General features: G+C 37.3%; 1 pseudogene; it reads left to right on the top strand.

Moving 5' to 3' along the window:
* The first annotated feature begins 1,058 nt into the window (after positions 1-1,058).
* LOC123942191 lies at positions 1,059-7,021 on the top strand (annotated as a pseudogene).
* Positions 7,022-8,610: the final 1,589 nt, after the last annotated feature.

The raw sequence follows: 8,610 nt of genomic DNA on the forward strand, positions 1-8,610 counted from the left end.
AAAAGCCAAACTTCTGGGGATCCTCCCTAGGATTAGGAAATTCTTGAACTCTGACTCTGAGTCCAGTCTTTGATTGAAGGGTGAAATATACATCAGGAGTTTTGTCTGCAACCTTGAGTAGTTTTATTTTTAAATATTTTAAAAAGTAACTTAAATAATCTCTTCAGAGTAGAAAAGCATTTCAGACAGAGAATTAGTAAAATGTGAGTACTCACTGAAGTAAAGCGGAGCAGTAGGAGTCACATCAGTTATACAGTCTTTTGTTTTAGTTATTTCCTATGTCTGTAATTATACACTTATCTTTTAATAAAGCTATCTTGGAGTCTTGAAGCCTTTTGGAAGTTTTGGCATATAAGTTGAAATAGTTATTCTGTTTATTTAATTTGGGGACCCTTGTTTTCAAGTATGCTGCTGCTTCTTTTTTTTTTTTTTTTTAAGATTTTATTTATTTATTTGACAGAGAGAGACCACAAGTAGACGGAGAGGCAGGCAGAGAGGGAGAGAGGGAAGCAGGCTCGCCGCTGAGCAGAGAGCCCGATGCGGGACTCAGTCCCAGGACCCTGAGGTCATGACCTGAGCCGAAGGCAGCGGCTTAACCCACTGAGCCACCCAGGCGCCCTAAGTACGCTTCTTAAATGAATGGCACTGTCTAACTAGAACATGCCCCATAATGGCCATTGCAATTCTAGGTTGTTTTTAGTAGGATTTTGTCATTTTTTAAGGTATCAAGAGCTACCGGGACTACAGTTCCTAAACAGGTGTGTCAGAAGATGGTATGATTAATTTTTTGGAATTAAAGATCCCATTTCTTTTAGCTAGCCTTTATCTACACAAAACAAGAAAAACAAACATGTGCTTCTTAACGTCTTAGCAGTAACCAAGTAGTATTACTGCATTCTAGCCACTAGCCAAGAGAAGCCCCTGTGTACACATCCAATAATTCCCACTACAGAACCTGGGACTGGGGAATGGATTGAAAGACCAGGCCTCAACAATGGGTACTGCAATCTGATTTCAAACAAATGGGGGTACTGCAGCTTCCATAAGCAGTTCCTAACATGGAATCTGTGGAAGGATTCCATCCAAGTACTAACCAGGCCCGACCCTGCTTAGCTTCTGAGAGCAGACAAGATCGGTGTGTTCAGGGTGGTATGGCCATAGACTGGGGACGGATTCCAAACAAATGTGAAACTGCAGCCAGCAGGTTGCAACATGGAGTCTGTGTCTGGCACCAATGACCAAAATTTCCAAATAAATGGAGAATTCTGATCCAAATCATCAGCAGTTCCCACTATGGACTAGTGATTCTAAACAAATGGGGAACTGACTCAAAACCCAAGTAGACTGGGGGCTCAGCACAAAGAGAATGGAGCTCAGAACGGAGAGGAACTTAACTACATCCCTCAAAGATGGTAAGAAAGGCATTGAACTCAAAAGGGGCTCGTGGGTGCCAAGTCTGTGTTTCCCATTGTCCCTGAATATTATCTGAAGTTTGCTTCTGATTCCAGGGCTACTGCCACCAAATCTGTTAAATAACAAAATTTATGTGTGTGTGTGTGTGTGTGTGTGTGTGTGTGTGTGTGTGTATAATCTGTTTCTAGGTAAAGTGTAGAATCTTTAAAAATAGGTATCATGTCTGTTTTTTTCATCTTCATATACATATGTCTAGAAAAGTTTTTAGAACATTATCTAGAACAAGTATAGAACATAGAAGTTGCTTAAGATATAATGAAACAATTTATTTATGGCATAAAATATTTTAGATCAGACTAACCATATCTTTTTTCATGACTACATAAAATAGATCAAAAAGGAACTGGCCACAAGGGAAAAGCATTCTATGAACCAAAGAGTGAGAAAGTACGATGTAATTTCAAATTGATTATAAAGAACTGTTAAAGAATTTTTGAATGTTTTTCTTTCTTATAATGGTGGAAATTTCTAATGTATATAATAATATCTTATACTTTCAGTCCACTAAGGGAAAAGGAAATATGAACATTTTTCTTTTTTTTTTTTTAAGATTTATTTATTTTAGAGAGAGACACACAGAGAGAGTGAGAAAGCAAGTGGGATGAGGAGCAGAGGGAGAGAATCTTCAAGCAGACTCTCCACTGAGTTCAAAGCTTGTTGGGGGTTGGGGGGTTGGGGGGATCCATCTCATGACTTATGAGATAATGATCTGAACTGAAATCAGGAGTTGGACACAGCCAACCAAGTCATCCAGGTGCCCCAAAATGTGAACATTTCTAATGCATATAATATTTAATATTTTAATCTATTTAAGAGAAAAGATTATTTTCCTATGGAGCTTACTATGAATGTACCTAAAATTTTTCACCATGGAGGTACACATTTTTAAACTTTATCATTAAAGTTTTTTTATTTAATTATCACAACCATTTGGGGGTGTCAAGTATTAAAAAAAGGTCACATTTGTGAGAAATTTAAACATCAAAGAGGCTACATGCCTATGTTGCAATCCCTCTCTGTGTGAATAAATAGTGCTGGAACCTGAACCCGGTTCTTTTAGCTATAAATCTAATTTTTTTTCCTTGTTTTAAAACTGGCAGAACTGAGATGGAGAGATATAACAACACATTAAAAAAAAAGACAAAAAACAGTGACGGGTAAGAGAAGCAACTAAAATTAATTTTGTGTATACTGTGTTCAAATTTGGGTCATTTCATTCTTAAAAAAAAAGTGAGGTATATATTATTTACCTAAGTTTGAGCTGTAAAAACTGTGATTCAAAGGTCAATTTAATTTAGGCCATCCTCATAAATCGCAGGAAAGAAAAGATGTGCATACAAATCTCTTTGACGTTAACACTAACAATCTTAGGTCAGCATATCATGGGGGAATGATGAAATGTGAATAGATATTAGTTCAAAGTTTGCCCAAAATGTCCTTCACAGGAATAGGGTATTGCAAAAAGAGAAGAGAAAAATGCCCTATTTGGAAGTAATTGCTAGTTTCCATTTCTGGACTAAGTAAGAGTTAAACAGATTCAAAATGCATACATAAGATTAACATCTAAACAGTATATTTATACCTTTATTGACATTGCATTAAAACCTGATTCTTGATAACAATGATTCCTTCATGGCTGTGAAATGTCATTGTTGAAGATACACTGAACCACAGAACACTTAAAAGCAAGTATGTATTTTGGAAATGTTTGACCAAAGGAAATAAAGTTGAGAAAATAATTTTTTTTTCATAATTTACTAGGTTTATTAGGAAGAATTTATTTTTTAATTTTTGCTATCTGTAAATATTGTTATATTAATTTAAAATTACATTATTCAAATCCAAATGGAATTATATTTAAGAAAATGTTTTAAATGTTAAGTTTCCTAGATTCCATTAATTAGAAGACAAACAAACTCTGTTTTATTTCTAAAGGTACAAAGATATAACTAGTTGCGTCACAAGTAACCTTCAATGATATATCATCTTAGCAACACAATGATTCAAAAGGAGAGTTTATGGCTACTCTAATTTATATACTGTGGAATGAAATGTCACAGAGGGACATTTTAAGATAAAAATCAGTCATTTTAAATTCTTACTATTTTTATAGGGATTGAAGACAAAGATATATTTTAAAGTAAAACTGACAAATATAATATTGAAATTGAACCCATAACATAAAAGCAAATATTTTGAACAGTTCTTTTAAAAAGTTATGTTTTTGATTATATAGTTAAGTTATTCATATGAATAAAAAAAAACCATCTTCATAAATGTGCAATGTCAACTTTTCAGCCAGATATATTTCCTCCTTTGAAAATCCAAAATGAAAAGTCCTATTAAACTTCCTACCTCCTCTACTCTGAGACCACATTAACATAATCATAAAAAATTAAAGAATGGGGGCGCCTGGGTGGCTCAGTGGGTTAAGCCTCTGCTTTCGGCTCAGGTCATGATCCCAGGGTCCTGGGATCAAGCCCCTCATCAGGCTCTCTGCTCAGCAGGGAGCCTGCTTCCTCCTCTCTCTCTGTCTGCCTTTCTGCTTACTTGTGATCTCTGTCTGTCAAATAAATAAATAAAATCTTTAAAAAAAATTAAAGAATGTGTGAAATCACAATGAGGAAGATGATATAGGGGATATTTCAATATATTTCTAGAACATGCTAAGAATATAAACAAATATTAATTTATGAAACATAAGATGTAGTTTTTCTTAGGCTCTTGAAGTGTAGAAGGAACTGAGCTGTCCAGCAGGACCATATTGAGAGAGGTTTTCAGTCTCAGGGGCCCAAACATGGCATCTAGCTTTTGTCTAAGACCATCTGAAATTCTGCATTTAAAAAAGAGAATCCTTGGGGCGCCTGGGTGGCTCAGTGGATTAGGCCACTGCCTTCGGCTCAGGTCGTGATCTCAGGGTCCTGGGATCAAGCCCCGCATCGGGCTCTCTGCTCCACAGGGAGCCTGCTTCCTCCTCTCTCTCTGCCTGCCTCTCTGCCTACTTGTGATCTCTCTCTCTGTTAAATACATAAAAATGAAATCTTTAAAAAAAAAAAAGAGAGAATCCTTTTTCTCTCTCTTAAAGCCTCTTCCACATTTTCACATTGAGTTGCTAACAAGTTATTATTTAGAGGCATAAAACTGATAGAATACTCTCTTGAGAAATGGAACAAAGGCTTTGTGAGAATAATTACAGCTAATACAGATGATATAGCTTTTAGGGATAGCCAGGAATAATGTACAATTTAACCACACTATGCATAATAATGTGCAATACACCTCAAAGTGTAGCTGGCCAATTGACATTCTTTCAATACACATCATCCTTCCATGGAGTCTCTGCGTTGCAAATATGAACAATAAACACATATTACCAGTGTATTAAGAAAAACATGGGAACATTAAAAGAGGACAAATACATGGAAACCAGAGATCTGATCCCAGACAGTGAGCTAATACAGATAACTGAAGATAACATTTAAAAGGACTAGTAAATGTCTTCTAATATATTTGGAAAGATTTTGCAGACATAAAGCAGGAACTGGTTGCTACATAAAAGATTCAGATAACAGAAAATAATAGCATTTTTTAAAGATTTTACTTATTTATTTGAGAAAGGCAGGGGAAGGAGAGGCAGAGAGAGAGGGAGCAGCAGACTCCCTATGGACCAGGGAGCCTAACACAAGGGCTTGATCCCAAGACCCCGAGATCATGACCTGAGCTAAAGGCATATGCTTAACCGACTAAGCCACCCAGGCACTCCATTATTTCTTTTTAATTATTAAAAAATAATTTTAATTAAAATTTCAATTTTTAATTAAATTAAATTAATTTAATTTAAACAAATGGAGTCAGCACACCGTCTTTGGGCTGAACCATGGTGGACGTTTGAAGGCAGCTGACCTGTAGCCTGCAGTGCCCCAAATGGTCTCCTGTGGAAGCCTGAGCCAGTGTGTAGATCTCTCCCTTTCTCTCCCATGTCCACCAACAAGAATGCTAATTCACCAACTGAACACCTTAACAGATTTAAGAACAAGGAGAAAGACAGTACAAAAATAAGATGGCACTGAATAGAAGTTAATGTGGAGCTAAGGAAAGCTAAGAAAGATGACCAGATGTTGAAAAGGAGAAATGTAAGCTAATTTCCTGATGATACTACCTGTCCACTTCAACAAACCAAAACAACCAGGGCACTGAATTGGTCTGTTGATGACATTGTCAAAGGTGTAAATAGCAACAATTTGGAAAGCCAGCTCTAGGCTGCTCAAGCTGCTAGGAAACTGCTTTCTAGGGAAAAACAGTCCCCCACAGACAATATAATTACTTTGGTTTGAGTCCAAAATTTGTGTCCTTCTTGAGCAGAACTGATTGTAATCCCATTCAGTTTGAATTTGCCTGGACCCTCTCTAACATTGCTTCTGGGACATCAGAACAGACCGCAGTTGTGGTAGATGGAAATGTTATCCCAGCATTCAATCTCTGTTGGCATCTCCCCATGCCCACACCCGTGAACAAGCTGTATGAGCTCTAAGAAACACTGCAGGTGATGGTTGGGTTTTCTGAGACTTGATTATCAAGTTTTGGCAATTGACTCACTGTTGGTTCTCCTTGAATTTCCTGATAGGTCACCTTTGGTGTGTGGTTACTACATAACCTTAGTGAACATCTTGAAACATTTGTCTCAAGAAGAATCTTGTTAGATGAGGTCGAGCAGATTCTTCCTACTTTAGTTCATCACCTGCATCATGATGGTCCAGAAGTATATTAGCAGATACCTACTGGGCCATTTCCTACTTTATTGTTGGCCCAAAAGAATGAATTGAAATGGTTGTGAACACAGGAGTTGTGCTCAACTTGTGAAGCTTCTACGAACTACTAAATTGTTCACAAGTGACTCCTATGCTAGGAGTCATAGGAAATATTGTCACTGGGAAAGATAAACAGACTCAGGGTGTAATAGATGCACTTGGTGTCTTTCCCAGCCTGCTAATGAACCCCCAAACTAATATTCAAAAGGAAGCTGCATGGATAATGTCAAATATCACAGCTGGTCATCAGGACCAGATACAGCAAGTTGTGAATCATGGCTTAGTCCCATTCCTCATTGATGTTCTCTCTAAGGCAGCCTTTAAGACCCAAAAGGAAACTGTCTGGGCTTTGGCCTGTTATACAAGTGGTTGGACAGATGAACAGATTATATACCTCATTCACTGTGGCATAAAAGAACCATTGATGAACCTCTCAACTGCAAAAGATACCAAAAGTATTCCAGTTATTCTGGATGCCACTTCAAACATCTTTCAGGCTGCTGAAAAACAAGGTGAAACTGAGAAACTTAGTATGATTGGAGAATGTGGAGATCTGGACAAAATTGAAGCTCTACAAAGCCATGATAATGGGTCTGTGTACAAAGCTTCATCAAGCTTAAACTTAATTGAGAAGTATCTCCATTGAGGAAGAGGAAGATCAAAATATTGTGCCAGAAACTATCGCTGAAGGCTATGCATCCCAAATTCAGGATGGCACTCCTGGGACCTTTAACTTTTAGATTATACAGCAAAGCAAAAATTTGTTTGTTGTATACCAAGTTTGGTATAAGTTCGTCTTACTGTTTCTCTACTAAGAACTCTTTTTAAATGTGTTTTGTTACTGGGGCACCTGGGTGGCCCAGTGGGTTAAAGCCTCTGCCTTCAGCTGGGGTCATGATCTCAGGGTCCTGGAATCGAGTCCTGCATCCGGCTCTCTGCTCATCAGGGAGCCTGCTTTCCCCCTCTCTCTCTGCCTGTCTCTCTGCCTACTTGTGATTTCTGTCTGTCAAATAAATAAAAATAAAATCTTTAAAAAAATGTGTTTTGTTACTGTAACACTTTTTTGCAAGGAAGCTATACTTGAGCATTCCAAACTGTCCCTACTGTATGAAGCTTCTCCCCTCGGTGGGTTTATTTCTGTGTGGAATCTCATATCCGGCAGTGTCCTGTAACTAAAGATTGAATTCCACACTTTTCTTTTTCTTTTTTTTTTAAAGATTTTATTTATTTATTTGTCAGAGAGAGAGAGAGCAAACACAGGCAGAGTGGCAGGCAGCTGCAGAGAGAGAAGCAGGCTCCCCGCTGAGCAAGGAGCCCTATGTGGGACTCGATCGGAGGACCCTGGGACCATGACCTGAGCTGAAGGCAGAGGCTTTAACCCACTGAGCCACCCAGGCACCCCTTGAAATAATTTTAGATTTACAGAAAATTTGCGAAGATATTATGGGGAATTCTCAATATCTTTCACGTAGTCTACTCTGTTAACATGTAACAATGACATGTTCGTGAAAACTAAGTGATTTAAAGTAATTACAATAATATTAATTGAAGTCCAGACTTTCTTCATGCTTTCTAAAACTTTCACAGATATCCTCTTTCTGTTCCAAGATCCAAACCACGACATCACACTGCATTTACAGACTTTGGATGTAAAAGTCTTAGAGGAGAAGCAAAAGTTAAGATCATGAAAGCTTCTGATCCCTAGGAGCTGGCAATTAAAAGTTCTTAGGGAATGAAAAGATAATTAAGACTCTTAAGGGAATGATGCTACAAAGGTGAGTGCATTGTTTACTTAGGTGATAATCATAGACCCAGTCTAAGTCTCCATGACTGTTCTTTCTAAGAACATATCTAGCATCAAAAAATGAGCACTACAGGGAAGTTATATATCAAGTAGATTCATTAATATCACCTCTGTACATTACCAGGTTTGTTCCTCAGAAATAGCAGCTGTATCTTGAGACTCTCCTACTTTGGCTCCTACTTTGGAACAAGTTGGAGGGATGAGTCACTCCTGCCATGCTTACCTTTTTTTTTTTTTTTTTTTCATCCAGATAACTTCAACTAAATGATTTCTGTTTTTAAAAGTCTGGCATACTGAATACTTGTTCTTCTGAAGCTTAAGAGTGGGTTGGTATGAATGAAATAGTCTGTTGTTATTTTTCAAGTTAGCCTGAAAGCCATATCATAACACATGTCAAAATATTGTGAATTCAGTTCACATTTCAGTTAAAAACAGTTTGAAACCTTTCACTAGGCTATGCTTACTTAAAAAAATCCTTATCAAAGTCATCTATTATTGATTTCCTAAATTTGACACCTTGTTTTT

The sequence above is a fragment of the Meles meles genome, chromosome 5 (genome assembly GCF_922984935.1).
Source record: "Meles meles chromosome 5, mMelMel3.1 paternal haplotype, whole genome shotgun sequence".
In the NCBI taxonomy this organism is placed as follows: Eukaryota; Metazoa; Chordata; class Mammalia; order Carnivora; family Mustelidae; genus Meles; species Meles meles.